General features: G+C 42.7%; 1 protein-coding gene across 7 annotated transcripts in view; it reads left to right on the top strand.

Annotated features, from left to right (window-relative positions):
• LOC126480967 (myosin heavy chain 95F) overlaps positions 1 to 16,260 on the top strand; it is a 390,816-nt gene that overhangs the window by 192,646 nt on the left and 181,910 nt on the right. For all 7 annotated transcript variants that reach the window (XM_050104401.1, XM_050104400.1, XM_050104395.1 and 4 more), the window contains one exon: positions 3,851 to 3,885. The gene's annotated coding sequence lies outside the window, so the exon portion shown is untranslated. The remainder of the gene's footprint in view (positions 1 to 3,850; positions 3,886 to 16,260) is intronic.

Raw genomic sequence — 16,260 nt, 5'->3', positions numbered from 1 at the left:
GTTTTTACTTGTGATTTTAGAAGTAAAATGGTGGCAAAATTTCTCCATTCATAGACTTATGGGCTGAAAGATTCGCTCTACTTTGCAAAGTGAGTCGTAAACTGAAAGCTGACTTCGCACACGTTTTATCGTAAGTCATGTCGGATTTTTCCACCTAGTTATATTGCCAATTTGTAATATAATCGACCGAGCGAGGTGGCGCAGTGGTTAGCACACTGGGCTCGCATTCGGGAGGACGACGGTTCAATCCCGTCTCCGGCCATCCTGATTTAGATTTTCCGTGATTTCCCTAAATCGCTTCAGGCACATTCCGGGATGGTTCCTTTGAAAGGGCACGGCCGATTTCCTTCCCCATCCTTCCCTCACCCGAGCTTGCGCTCCGTCTCTAATGACCTCGTTGTCGACGGGACGTTAAACACTAATCTCCTCCTCCTCCTGTAATATAATCGCTGTGATGAAAATCTATGTGTAAGTAGAGAGCTAACTAGCTGTTATTTTCGTAACTCATAAAATAAAAATATATTCCAGATTTCGCTTTGTTTTAATTGTCGAAGTGTTTAAAATACCGCAGTGTTTAAAAAAAATCAAATTTCTACAAAAGCCACCTCTAAGAAGTGGTTTGAATGACTGGAAGTGAAGAAACTATATATATTCAGCAAAATTCTGGTTTGACATATAAAACAGAAAAATGCGGTCTGTGAGACCCCTCCATAGTAATTGTGTTCCTGTGAATGACCATCGTAGTTAAGGGTTAAGGAGGGTAGGCGTAGTATGGAAGCATTCCGCTACAACTGAACGTTGGAGAGCGAGTTCGAAAATTTTCGTGCGTTCTGAGAGACCACACCTCGTGAGTGAAGGTATACTATTCATTTTATTCATATGCTCTTATATTTCATGTGTTTCTTCAACCATTGTGGCTACATTGGGGTGCCTAGGTAACCTTCACAACAATAACAGTCAATTTTTCAGGTGTAATGAAACTAGTGTACACAACCCTCAGGTTATCCCCCATTTGCATCCATAAGTGTCATAATAAAAGTAAAATTAAAATACCGTCAAAGAAGAGCATTTAAATGGGAAGGAACATAATGCACTCCCTAATCTACGCTGAAGAGCCAAAGAAACTCGTACGCCTGCCTAACATAGTGTAGGGCCCACACGAGCACGCAGAAGTGCCGCAACACGACGTGGCATGGACCCGACTAATGTCTGAAGTAGTGCTGGAGGGAATTGACACCATGAATCCTGCAGAGCTGTCCATAAATCCGTAAGAGTACGAGGGGCTGGAGATCTCTTCTGAACATTACGTTGCAGGGCATCCCAGATATGCTCAATAATGTTCTTGTTTGGGGAGTTTGGTGGGCAGCGGAAGTGTTTAAACCCAGAAGAATGTTCCTGGAGCCACTCTAGCAATTCTGGACGTGTGGGGGCCGCAAGACGAAAACCGAATGTCGGAAACCGTTTTCCCTGTCGCGTTTACATGTTAAGGCCTGAAGCGGATTTGCTAGCCCAATTAAATATGACGCATGGAAAACAGCTGTTACAGTTTATGATTTAATCAGCACAATCGCTATTTGTCTTCCATTAGACGAGGTATAAACAGATTCAGTCTAATATACAGGGTGATTCAAAAAGAATACCACAACTTTAGGAATTTAAAACTCTGCAACGACAAAAGGCAGAGCTAAGCACTATCTGTCGGCGAATTAAGGGAGCTATAAAGTTTCATTTAGTTGTACATTTGTTCGCTTGAGGCGCTGTTGACTAGGCGTCAGCGTCAGTTGATGCTAACATGGCGACCGCTCAACAGAAAGCTTTTTGTGTTATTGAGTAAGGTAGAAGTGAATCGACGACAGTTGTTCAGCGTGCATTTCGAACGAAGTATGGTGTTAAACCTCCTGATAGGTGGTGTATTAAACGTTGGTATAAACAGTTTACAGAGAATGGGTGTTTGTGCCAAGGGAAAAGTTCTGGACGGCCGAGAACGAGTGATGAAAATGTAGCACGCATCCAGCAAGCATTTGTTCGCAGCCCAGGAAAATCGACTCGCAGAGCTAGCAGAGAGCTGCAAATTCCACAATCAACTGTATGGAGAGTCCACATTGGCACTTATCTGTCCGTAACTACCTGAACGTCAACTACCCGAGGCGATGGATCGGCCGCCAGGCAGCCCGTGACAGAGCACTTCATCACTGGCCTCCAAGAAGCCCTGATCTTACCCCCTGCGATTTTTCTTATGGGGGGTATGTTAAGGATATGGTGTTTCGGCCACCTCTCCCAGCTACCATTGATGATTTGAAACGAGAAATAACAGCAGCTATCCAAACTGTTACGCCTGATATGCTACAGAGAGTGTGGAACGAGTTGGAGTATCGGGTTGATATTGCTCGAGTGTCTGGAGGGGGCCATATTGAACATCTCTGAACTTGTTTTTGAGTGAAAAAAACATTTTTAAATACTCTTAGTAATGATGTATAACAGAAGGTTATATTATGTTTCTTTCATTAAATACACATTTTTAAAGTTGTGGTATTCTTTTTGAATCACCCTGTATATACTTATCCTTCACTGTACAAAAAGCCACTCCGTCCATATTAGCCGAAAATATGTGAAAACAAGACGAACCTGACAGCCGAAGCATGTTTCAAAACCGGTTGCGTTTACATGGGAGCGAAAATCGATTGCGACATTGGCTAACTGGCAACCAGAAGCGGATATCCAGAATCGATCTTGAAGTGTTTGCATGACCACACAGAAGCGGTTTTGGGAAATCGTTTACGAATCCAGTTTTTGGAGCCCCATGTAGATGTGGTGGGTGTGACATTGTTGAAGACTGCGCTGAGTTTCTCATTCTTGGCAACTGAACTCTTCGCTTCTTCTTTTCCTTTGACTTAAAAAGAACCACAGCAAGTCTCACTGTCACTGTTTGACATTTCACCCGCTTAATAAATTACCCAAACTAGCACAAAATGTTATTGTTATGTGTTGTTTGACAAGACGGTTACGTACCGAGCCATAACATGAAGAGCTGAGAATGATTGTTAAACAGCCCACTGTACAGCTGCTGGTATAACCACGTGTAATGAGAAATCATACGTCATACGCTACAGGAAGCATCTATCCGAAATCCGTTCTTAGTTAAATATCGAAGTATTAAGCCAAACTTTAATGGACACACAACGCTAAAATGAACCTTACTGCATAAGAAGGTATTGGGGAGGCGCGTCTATCAGAAGACGTTCTTACACTCATGTAAATTATCTTCATGTTAGCGTAGTTCATTGTTGTGCGTGTGCTGTGTAATCGCTTGATGGTGACCTGATGATGATAAGAAGGTAATGTATGCAGAGTTGATTTGCTTCGCAACGGTTTCTCGCTCAGAAAGAAAAAAGTCCCAAAATTATTTTCGCTTATAATCCTTCACTCAGTATTATATATGATACAGGACTTGAAATTAGTGTGCATATGAACGTTATTATACACCTAAAAACCGTGGTACAAAAGTGTTGCCCTCGCAGAATAACGCATCCACATCATTGGACATCGTTTGAGTTAAGGTAAGGTCTTATGGGACCAAATTGCTGAGGTCATCTGTGGACATCGTTGGAGACACTGACCATTGTCGAAGCGGCAAGCTGACAATAGCGATATTCAAATTTAAGTATCGCGAACTGCCCGTCCAGAATATACTACAAGCTAAATCCTAGTTATTCGTCGGTAGCACAAGACGCTTGCATTTCTGATACAGATTCTGGTACTACGAAAAACAGTTCGTGGCGATCTTAAACTTTACACCTGCCTTGTCGTTATTCTTTCTTTGTACCTAACATTGTTTTCTTCATTGTTACAGGTGAAGGACAGTCCTGTATAACACACCAGCTGTGGGTAAGTTACCGTTTAACGTTGGAATTGTTTACAAAGAATTTTCTGCTTGTCTTCCACGTTTGTATGCACATCTTCGTTCGAAGGAAATGCATAACTCTTCTGCATTTCGTACGAGTACGTAACAATCAGTAGCCTCATGTTGTACCTAATTCACAGATAGTTCAATAAGAAGCGATTTGCATTGTTTTACAAGTTTCCTATTTAAACATAAGGTAAAAGTTTGAAATGTTAGAATCTTTCTTTTCCAGAAAATACACTCCTGGAAATTGAAATAAGAACACCGTGAATTCATTGTCCCAGGAAGGGGAAACTTTATTGACACATTCCTGGGGTCAGATACATCACATGATCACACTGACAGAACCACAGGCACATAGACGCAGGCAACAGAGCATGCACAATGTCGGCACTAGTACAGTGTATATCCACCTTTCGCAGCAATGCAGGCTGCTATTCTCCCATGGAGACGATCGTAGAGATGCTGGATGTAGTCCTGTGGAATGGCTTGCCATGCCATTTCCACCTGACGCCTCAGTTGGACCAGCGTTCGTGCTGGACGTGCAGACCGCGTGAGACGACGCTTCATCCAGTCCCAAACATGCTCAATGGGGGACAGATCCGGAGATCTTGCTGGCCAGGGTAGTTGACTTACACCTTCTAGAGCACGTTGGGTGGCACGGGATACATGCGGACGTGCATTGTCCTGTTGGAACAGCAAGTTCCCTTGCCGGTCTAGGAATGGCAGAACGATGGGTTCGATGACGGTTTGGATGTACCGTGCACTATTCAGTGTCCCCTCGACGATCACCAGTGGTGTACGGCCAGTGTAGGAGATCGCTCCCCACACCATGATGCCGGGTGTTGGCCCTGTGTGCCTCGGTCGTATGCAGTCCTGATTGTGGCGCTCACCTGCACGGCGCCAAACACGCATACGACCATCATTGGCACCAAGGCAGAAGCGACTCTCATCGCTGAAGACGACACGTCTCCATTCGTCCCTCCATTCACGCCTGTCGCGACACCACTGGAGGCGGGCTGCACGATGTTGAGGCGTGAGCGGAAGACGGCCTAACGGTGTGCGGGACCGTAGCCCAGCTTCATGGAGATGGTTGCGAATGGTCCTCGCCGATACCCCAGGAGCAACAGTGTCCCTAATTTGCTGGGAAGTGGCGGTGCGGTCCCCTACGGCACTGCGTAGGATCCTACGGTCTTGGCGTGCATCCGTGCGTCGCTGCGGTCCGGTCCCAGGTCGACGGGCACGTGCACCTTCCGCCGAGCACTGGCGACAACATCGATGTACTGTGGAGACCTCACGCCCCACGTGTTGAGCAATTCGGCGGTACGTCCACCCGGCCTGCCGCATGCCCACTATACGCCCTCGCTCAAAGTCCGTCAACTGCACATACGGTTCACGTCCACGCTGTCGCGGCATGCTACCAGTGTTAAAGACTGCGATGGAGCTCCGTATGCCACGGCAAACTGGCTGACACTGACGGCGGCGGTGCACAAATGCTGCGCAGCTAGCGCCATTCGACGGCCAACACCGCGGTTCCTGGTGTGTCCGCTGTGCCGTGCGTGTGATCATTGCTTGTACAGCCCTCTCGCAGTGTCCGAAGCAAGTATGGTGGGTCTGACACACCGGTGTCAATGTGTTCTTTTTTCCATTTCCAGGAGTGTATGATAGACGTTTTACCAGATTCTAATTTCTGCAATGAGTGTCGTCAGAAACAGAACTGACGTCCCTTTTTAACGATTATTGTAACTTAATTAGTTATAGCATATTTCAGTTTCACTCTGTTTTTGATTTGCGTGGTGGACTTCTTTTGTACCAAGTGAAGTTATCTTACAGAGCAGGAATGTAGTTCACTCATCGATATCGGCAACATAATTGCTAAATGCAACACCGTTTTGTAGCGTATTTCCAGCTGTTCTTTTACTTCTATCACACCTTTCCTTAAAAGAAATGCGCTGTTCCAGAAGCAGTCAGAGGTAATAAAGATCTTTGCTACCTCTGCAGGATTCATGGCGTCAATAGTTAATTACTTGATCACATATTTATAACTGCAACGATCGATTCATCTTCGTTATTTTGACACGTTTCTTCACTTCATTAACCTTTCTCGTAATATAATGTAGTTCTAGTTTGTGGTAAAGCAACTACCCTTAATTTACGAGATGACTTTTCTGTAGCGTATGGATCTCTGGGACCCATATATTCAAACCGAGATTTAAGGCACAAAATCATTTGAAATTTTTATATAAAAATTATTTTTACAATTATTTAAGTGGTGTTTAAATACTCGTTGATTTTATTACATTAAATACAGCCTGTAGTACTTCATTCTTTATCACACAAAATAACATACTTCCGTGTGGATTTTTAAGCAGTGCACGTGAAGGAAATGTTATACAATACAATTTTACATTCTGAAAAATTATAGTGTCTCTGTAACAGGTAATGTTCACGTATAATTAAATTAAAAGGTTTAAATGTGCACTTCAAAATTGCCCTCGACCGGTTCAAAAAAAGAAAGTCTGCAAAATTGAAATGCAATGGTGTGAACTACAATTTTCTTTATCACCATTCAGAACACACATGATTTTAAATAACGCTTTAAGTGTTAAATTGGAGGAACAGTAAGGTCCCAAACACAGTTGTCCTGAATATCTTCCTCTGAATGATTCTCTTGTTCACTAGCAGACTTGTGATCATTGGCTATTGTAAAATCGCCCACTTCTTCGGGCGTTTCTTGATTGTTTTACTGACATCTTCCTCCATCCACCAACTAACAATTTCCTCAAACTTAGGATCGTTAAAACTGACACGTTCCAGTGCACACATTTTTTACTATACTTGCAGAAAACAGGTACGTAGTTCACGAGGCGCTATCTAGGAAACCACAACATGTGTCAGTAACAAGGGTCAACAACAAATAAAGAAGGCGATAATGCAGCCGACAACTAAAGATTGTAGGGTAAGCGATTTAAAAAGGGTAGGTGGAGTATAGAAGGATTCCGCTAGAACCGACGTTGGCGAATGAGCGAAAATTTTCACGCGGTCTGAGAGACCACACCTCATGAGTTAAGGATTAAGAGACAGCATAAGTAGAACATTGAATCACCGTGACAGTAATTACAGCTAGAGAATGAAGATTTCAAAGTCATGGTTTTCTTAAACCGTAATAACATATACTGACTTTAATAAGTTACAAATATGATCTGACTTTAATAAGTTACAAATATGATTTAGTGATCAAAGAAGGTTAGGTACGTAGTTATAGCGTGCATTCGTGAGATGAGGCAATCAAGTGAGAGAGAAAATAATTCCTATGTGTCGGAAGTAACGGTAATTTAGAACGCCCTACAATGAAACCAGCGCGGAATTAGTGTGTTACTCTCTCTCTTTACCTGTTCGTTTTATTATTTTCTGTGCATTATCCTATTTTACAGAATTTAACAATATTGGATGTGAGGTCCGCCAGTTATGCAAAACACCGTTTTTCTCAGTACCCAAACATGTTTCGGCACCACTGTGCCATCATCAGTGAGTTTTCGTTTTATTTATTCTGCAATGTGAACATTTTTGTTAAATGATTATAAAATTATGTGCATTTTTAGTTCAAACAACAGATCGTTTCTTTTTGTAAATACCTTTACATTTAGTATGCATGAATTTTTTGGATCACTTGTGTGTTAATTACTACAGGTACTAAGAAAAACGGTGTTTTGCATAGCTGGCGGAGCTGCAAATCAAAATGATGGATATTTAACAATATTGGTAATCAGTGTAGTGCTTAAGTGCGTGGTCGCTGCTTGAACCTTGTCCCTTGTACCCTCTGTTTGTCCATATAATGACTGACATGAGTAATCGAATGAAAACAATCGTGTTGTGACAGCTAAAAGTGAACACCCTGTACCGAACTGAACTTAATGACCGACGCGGCCCTAGAATAGTTGGCTCATGCTAAATCTTCTTACTGAGCACCGCGTGTATGCTCCAGTGAGGCTACGCATACCAGCGATGCAAATTAAACACTGAGGTGAGAAAGGTCGTGAGATACCTCCTAAGTCGGCCGTTGTGGCCGAGCGGTTCTAGGCGTTACAGTTTGGAACCGCGCGACCGCTACGGTCGCAGGTTCGAATCCTGCCTCGGGCATGGATGTGTGTGATGTCCTTAGGTTGGTTAGGTTTAAGTAGTTCTAAGTTCTAGGGGACTGATGACCTCAGATGTTAAGTCCCATAGTGCTCAGAGCCATTTGAACCATTTGATACCTCATAAATCGTGTTGCACCATCTTTTGTCCGGCGTAATGCAGCAACTCGACGGGCGGGGCCTGGGCTCAACAAGTCGCTGGAAGTTCCCTCAAAAAATGTTGAGCCATGCTGCCTCTGTAGCCGTCCATAGTTGGTAAAGTGTTGCTGGCGCAGGACTTTGTGCACGAACTGACCTCTCGAATATGTCCCTTAAATGTTAGATGGGATTCATGCCGGACGATCTGAGTGGCCAAATAATTCGCTCGAATTGTCCAGAATGTTCTACAAAACCAATGGCGAAAAACTATGGCCCGGTGAGATGGCGCATCGTCATCCACAAAAATTGCATCGCTGCTTGGGACTTTGAGGTCCATGAATGGCAAGTAGCCGAACATAACCATTTCCAATTAATGATTGGTTCAGTTGAACCAATGGATCCATTCCATTTAACGACTACTATACAGCCACCACCAGCTTGCACAGTGCCTTGTTGACTACTGTGGTCCTTGGCTTCGTGGGGTCTGCGCCACATTCGAACCCTACCATCAGTTCTTACCAGCTGAAATCGGGACTCATCTGAATAGGTCACGGAAATGTTCACGAACCCAGGAGACGCATTACAGCCGATGTCGTGCTGTTGGCAAAGGCTCTCGCGTCGGACATATGCTGCCATAGCCCATTAACGACAAATTTCGCCGCGCTGTCCTAACGGATACTTTCGTCTTACGTCCCATATTGATTTCTGTGATTATTTCACGTACAGGGCTATTACAAATGATTGAAGCGATTTCATAAATTCACTGTAGCTCCATTCATTGACATATGGTCACGACACACTACATATATGTAGAAAAACTCATAAAGTTTTGTTCGGCTGAAGCCGCACTTCAGGTTTCTGCCGCCAGAGCGCTCGAGAGCGCAGTGAGACAAACTGGCGACAGGGGCCGAGAAAGCGTATGTCGTGCTTGAAATGCACTCACATCAGTCAATCATAACAGTGCAACGACACTTCAGGACGAAGTTCAACAAAGATCCACCAACTGCTAACTCCATTCGGCGATGGTATGCGCAGTTTAAAGCTTCTGGATGCCAATGTAAGGGGAAATCAACGGGTCGGCCCGCAGTGAGCGAGGAAACGGTTGAACGCGTGCGGGCAAGTTTCACGCGTAGCCCGCGGAAGTCGACGAATAAAGCAAGCAGGGAGCTAAACGTACCACAGCCGACTGTTTGGAAAATCTTACGGAAAAGGCTAAAGCAGAAGCATTTCTTAAACAGGAGATTGGAAAACCGATGGATCGGTCATGGTGGAGATCATGATCAACAATTCATGTCATGGCCTCCACGCTCTCCCGACTTAACCCCATGCGATCTCTTTCTGTGGGGTTGTGTGAAAGATTCAGTGTTTAAACCTCCTCTACCAAGAAACGTGCCAGAACTGCGAGCTCGAATCAACGATGCTTTCGAACTCATTGATGGGGACATGCTGCGCCGAGTGTGGGAGGAACTTGATTATCGGCTTGATGTCTGCCGAATCACTAAAGGGGCACATATCGAACATTTGTGAATGCCTAAAAAAACTTTTTGAGTTTTTGTATGTGTGTGCAAAGCATTGTGAAAATATCTCAAATAATAAAGTTATTGTAGAGCTGTGAAATCGCTTCAATCACTTGTAATAACCCTGTAGTGTTGCCTGTCTGTTAGCACTGACGAATCTACGCAAGTGCCGCTGATCCGGGTCGTTCAGTGAAGGCCGTCGGCCACTGATTTATCCGTGGCGAGATGCAATGCCTGAAGTTTGGTATTCTTGGCACACTCTTGACATTATGGATCGCGGAATATTTAACTTCTTAAAGCTTTACGAAATGGAATGCCCCGTGCATCTAGCTCCAACTACCATTCCGCGTTCAAAGGCTTTTAAATCCCATCGTGCGACCATTATCACACGAGAAACTTTTTCACATGAAAAATAATTCCTCTGCCAATGCACCACCCTTTTATGCCTTGTGTATGCGATACAAACGCCATCTGTATATGTCCACATCGCCATCCCACGACTTAAATCACCTCAGTGTATGTCTGAATCCAATCTGCAGTCCTGTATAAGCTTTCGAGTTTCCTGTGCTCCGTTTTTCGCAGCGTAATATGAACATTAAAGTCGTGACACAGATATTGGAAGTCATATCATTAAAATAGCGAAGTGTTATCGAGATTTGCTTGTGACGTGCGAAGTCGTGTATGTAATCATGCGTGACATTTAAGTAGATATGGGAAACATTTTATTATATATCGAGTCACTTTGTTTAACGCGAGACGTTGCGGCTACGTTTCAATTTCTAGATCTGAATAGCATTGCAGCGACTGTAGTCAAGACGCTGGCTGTATTTGTTAATTCGTGTAAAACTGTGTTCAGTGTAATAAAGTGTTTTTTGAGAGACGTCATTTAAGCAGCAGTCGAAAAAGAAGGTTTTCTTTGTCATTGAAGACAACAGGAATGTAGGAAGAGACAACAGGTACCCAAGTCTTTTCCTCACGTGAACTTAAGCGTTGGGAATCCACGCTGCTACACTTCCTTGGGAAAATTCTGTAGTTACACAACGGGGTTGTGAACGCGGTGGCTCCCCCCCCCCCTCCCTCCCCCTCACATCTCTACATGTTATCACTCATGAACGTAGTTATAACTGCATGTTGGAACCACAGTTTCTTTTCTCTTACTTAGTCAAGGAGCTACTATGCTGCAAAATATGTTTATAAACTGCTGTATTATATATGGCATGCATTCATGCTGCTTCTGTCGAAATGAAGATGTTCTTATGTCGTTAATATTTGATCAATCTTCCTCATTTGCTAGTTCAAAGCTGCTCTTCTTGCTAGTAACATATATGGTGAGCTAACTAGAAGTACTGCTTCGATATGCTACTTATCGAAATCAAACAACTCAAAATAAATTATTTGCAGACAAGTTATTAATTATGCTATGAATCATTTGCTTCGTGAAGACTGAAGATGCATAAAAAACCAGGTGTAACATGCTTGGTTAAGAAACAAAAATAAGATACTCTAGTTAAACGTTACCTTTATAAACAAGATAACAAGAGGAAATGTGGGCTTTGCACCGTTCTGAGAGAGTTTGAAGCGCCCAGAGCATTGGTATGATTCTGACATATAGTCATAAATGTGATGAATGACATTAAATACTGTCGGAAAGAAGGAAAAGAAAAATCTCTTCGTGACATCATTTCTTCACTACAGTCTTGGGACAGAATCCGCACGAGATGGCACTTCTTATGACTGACATAGGCTGTGCTTATGTTTAATAGATTTCGAATTCCGAGGATATTTAATTTGTGTTGATCAGAAAAAGATTGTCTTGATTTTAAAATTTTCAAGTGCGTTAACAGTTAGAATTTTTATGCACCATGCGTATTTGTTTTTCTCTTTGAGATTGGAAAGGTTTTAAAATTTCGGTGACATCCACATTACCAGTGACTCATGAAGGGTTGAGCTGGATGTGGTTGGATGAAGGTATTGGTCTTGCCCTTATAGAATAACCATCCGGACATCTGTGTGGAGAGACGCAAATAAAACTGGACATCTAAATCTACGTGATAGAAGATTTTGAGCCTCTCTCGTCCTGAAATCGACTTCAGAGTCTTACCCGCTATAGTTCGATTATACTAACAAGGAGAACACGGCAAGTGCCATAACCATATTTCACAGAAACTTCGATCAATGGAAGAGGGTTCAAATTTAGATAATATGTGTCTTATTTGTAGATACTCAAACGTTCCTTAGAAAACGACGTTCAAAGTCTTAGATGTGCTTTACATGCCAAAAACGCAATCAGTTCAACCGAGCCGACAGCACAGTGGCTTGTGTAGCGGCTTCCACTGTCGCGACCCGGGTTCGAAATCCTATTACTGTATTTTTTAATTTTTTTCGATTATCTGCATATACCCGTTGAAGGTTAGTGCACGAATGTTTATTATCAAGTTGGGGGATACAAGGGCGTTAAATCAGTTGTCGAAGTACAATTGGTTTCACAATAAATGTCATACATTTATTACATGATAGATGTGTGTGTGGTATTTTCAGCGGTTACAATCATTTTAAATCCCCATACTCCTATATTTTATTTTTATATCAGTTCTTAATTCTTATATTCTATTCTTAATATTTGTTCTGCAGCAAGATTTGGTGCATTCATTTATCGTTTTGGACATTCTTATTGTAATCTTCTACGGACAAGCGTAGATATACGACAAACAATAAAAAACAAAATAAAAACAATAATCGACTTCAGAACAGAGTGCGCGAAAGTAGGCATATGGAACGCTAGCTGCTGTGTTACCGCTTCGTTTGGTCTTGCTGTGCGCTAAAAGGCAAAGAAAACTTTCACTCTCATTTTCCCAGAAAAGGTAGAGTATCTACAGATAATCCGAGACATGTATTCGCTTATTTTGACGTTTCTTGTACTGAGCGAAGCTTCTGGGAAATCGGATTATGGCACTTGCCGTGTTCTCATCGGAAGTTGGGCATGACGTTTTACCAAGTTTAGTTGTAGCGTGCCACGTGATCTCTTTGTTGCCTGTTTTGTAGCTGAATATATATATATATATATATATATATATATATATATATATATATGTGTGTGTGTGTGTGTGTGTGTGTGTGTGCGCGTGCGCTTGTAACTGGGTACTCATTTCTGTTCAAGATATGCTCTGTCGTAAAGAAGGAGCTGTTAAGAAAAAAAAAAACTTTGATGTACACTACATTTGAAAACACATCTGATGTTTGTCAAACTGTTTTTCCGTGGACAAATTTTCCAAGAGGTTTATAGCAATGTATTTCACTCGTTTCTGCACTGTAATTTAGGCAGGAAAGAGATATTGTTCGTATAAGTCTGGGTCTCTACCTAGTTGGATAGATGAGAAATATGGAGAATATTCAAAGACGAAGTGCACGTTTAGTCACGGCTTCGTTTGGCCAGTGTGAGGGCGTCACAGAAATTTTCAACTTCCGTGGGTGTCGCCTTAAGAACGACGTTATACTTTTCAGGGGGCGTTGCTCTTCTAATTTCGAGAGCTAACGTTTCAGTCGTAGTCAAGAAATGTACGACTTTACCTCGCACTATGGTGACTACGGTAAAAACAGAGAAATTCTAGATCTACACTTATACTCCATAGACCACTGTGAAGAGCATGGCAGAGGTAACTTACCATTGTGCCTCACGTTAGGGTTTCCTCCAGTGTCATCTGCAGTATGGATTGCAGGGAGTATGAATGTTTACAGCCCTACTGGGCGCTGTAATTAGTCTAAGCTTTTCTTCGCGGTTTCTCTGTGGGCCCTTGTAGGGAGTAATTATGAAGTCCATGAAACATTTCAGGCTATCTATACGACCAACAACAACAGTGGTACACTGTGTGAAAGAAACTCTCAAAGCAAGTTAGTTTTTTTTTCTTCTCTCGGTGTTTATAAATGCCTCGTGTGTCCACCCTTCATCACACAGTATTTATCTAATAGCTAGTCCATTTCTGCTCACACCCGATCCCGCATATCAGGAATGACGGTAAGAGTAGCTGCTGCGGTAGTGTCGCAAGTCTTCGAGGTTCTGTGGTAGAGGTGGAACATAAACGATATCCTTAATGTAACCCCACAAGAAAAAATAGCCAGGCGACGAATCTGACGAATCTACTGCAGACGGTGGCGCCTCTGTCGGCGGCTTCACAAATTAACTAGCCCAGCACCTCGTTGTCTTTCAACTATTTGTTACGTTATGTTTAGTCACATCCTTGTCCCTAATTTTTAAAAATGTTTCGTGGTTTTACAGTGACGCTGTATTTAGAATCACTGATGTATAGTTGTGCAGTGTGACAGCTCTGCCGTATTCCCAGGTAGTGTTGTTGTGCACCACGTTTCCCACTGCACTGTTTTGTGTATTTGTCTGGTGATCCACTACATTGGACTGCAGACGCGACGTCAACGCGTCATCTAGGCAACAGGAAACGGACGAGGGCACTGGCCGTCAACTAGCTTACGGGCAGAGTAATTGGCCTGGGAAATGTCAACCTCAAAATATGCATACTGCATGCAAAGAAGAAAAAAAGAAAACTAAAGAATCATTCCAGAGCATCACAATGACTGTGGCTGTCCGTTGTGGAACAGTAAGTGCGGAACGTCGCACGGACTGTATTTCCTTGAATGAGTCATAAGTGCTGTAGGGAATATCCTTGCGTGGGCGGGTACTGCGAAACTGTAATGACCTTTGAAACAAATCATTCTGGAGGACGACGGTTAAAATACCAGTCTTCCCATTTAAATCTACGCCTTTCTTGGTTTCCCCAATTCGCTTCAGGTAGACGCTGAGATGGGTCCTAAGGGAAGGGCACGGATAATGTCTTTCCGCGTGCTTCCCCAATCCGAGCATGAGTTGCCTCTCCAATAGCTTCATCGTGTAGCCCTATGTAAAGTTAAACCCCTATCTTTCTTAATTTTTGCTTATCAAATATGAGTTGCCATTTCTTTTTTTTTTTTTTTTTTTTTGAATCGACAGATGTCGACACTATAACAACACTGTGCAGTTGTGTTTGCGAGGATTTTGAATGCAAATTCGAACCCTGTCTAGTCATAGTGACTGATGTTCCCCCTCAAGTATTTCATGTAAACGTTCCAGTCGTTTCTTCTAAGTGTGTAGGACTGGTTCCCTCCGTTGACAGATTGAGCTATGCTCATTGTTTAATAAATTTGCTTGCACGGCACACAGACCCCTAAAAAAGCAAGAAACGTAATTGTCCAGCGAATAGAACTTTATAAGCACCGTAGTATATACCTTTACTGACCACCCATCTTATGTTTTTGCAGTTTTATCTTTCAAACAATTAAGCATGGAAATATGGTTCTGCCTTGAGCAAACACATATTCTTCTTCTTTAACAAATGGTTCAAATGGCTCTGAGCACTATGGTACTTAACATCTGGGGTCATCAGTCCCCTAGAACTTAGAACTACTTAAACCTAACTAACCTAAGGACATCACACACATCCATGCCCGAGGCAGGATTCGAACCTGCGACCGTAGCACTTCTTTAACACCCAAACATGTTTCGGTGAATTTTCACCATCGTCAGTGGGTTCATTTATTTTCTTGGTGTTATATATATTGAGGTTTAAATGGATATAGGATAGTAACCTATGAGTTCAGTGAATTTGGGCCACCAACAACTGCTCTGCAGAGCCCCTTCAAACATCCACTGCGTGACGTCACATCCGTCAGCTACAGATGGGCGGTCATTACCCTGGTGGACGTAAACGTAAAATAGTAAAATATGTCTTTGACCATGTATTTAACTACAGATGGTTTGTTTGTAGAGGGGATTCACTTTGAGCAATGCATAATATAATTTTTTTTTCTATTTCCCAGACATGTTTCGCTGAAGTTTTAGCATCATTAGAGAGGTATCTTTCCTTCTGTCGTCCGCAGCTCGTGGTCTAGCAGCGTTGCTGCCGATGGATCATGGGGTCCCGGGATCGATTCCCGGCCGGGTTGGGGATTTTCTCTGCCCGGGGACTGCCTGTTTGTGTTGTCCTCATCATTTCATCATCACCATCATCATCACCATTCGTGACAGCGGCTAGATTGGACTATGTAAAAAATTGGAGTGTGAAAAAAATTGGGACTTCGTACGGGCGCTGATGACCGCGCAGTTGAGCGCCCACAAACCAATCATCATCATTATTTCTTTCTGTTAGACACGAAAAATGCTCTTTACTACTTGTGCACATATAAATTTGAGTTTTTAAGACAGTAGTTGCAACTTTGTCATTGAAAAGCAGACAGAGTTTTCTACATACACCTCGTTACCACGTGCCGTGCTTTTCCTCGTTTTCTTTCCTTTTTTTTAATTGCATTTTTTTTTCTTTCATAGTGCGTCATCTGCAACCAAATAGAAGCTAATGTAAAGAAGTTATTTACATCGAAATTATACGAGTGGGAATGTTATGGTTGGGCCTAACATTAACTAATTCTATGTGAAAGATTGTGTGTGTGTGTGTGTGTGTGTGTGTGTGTGTTTGTGTGTGTGTGTGTGTGTGTGTGCGTGCGCGCGTGTGCGTGTGACTGAGAGAGA

Source organism: Schistocerca serialis, chromosome 5 (assembly GCF_023864345.2).
Source record: "Schistocerca serialis cubense isolate TAMUIC-IGC-003099 chromosome 5, iqSchSeri2.2, whole genome shotgun sequence".
Lineage (NCBI taxonomy): Eukaryota > Metazoa > Arthropoda > Insecta > Orthoptera > Acrididae > Schistocerca > Schistocerca serialis.
This window is presented reverse-complemented; position numbering and strand designations above follow the sequence as displayed.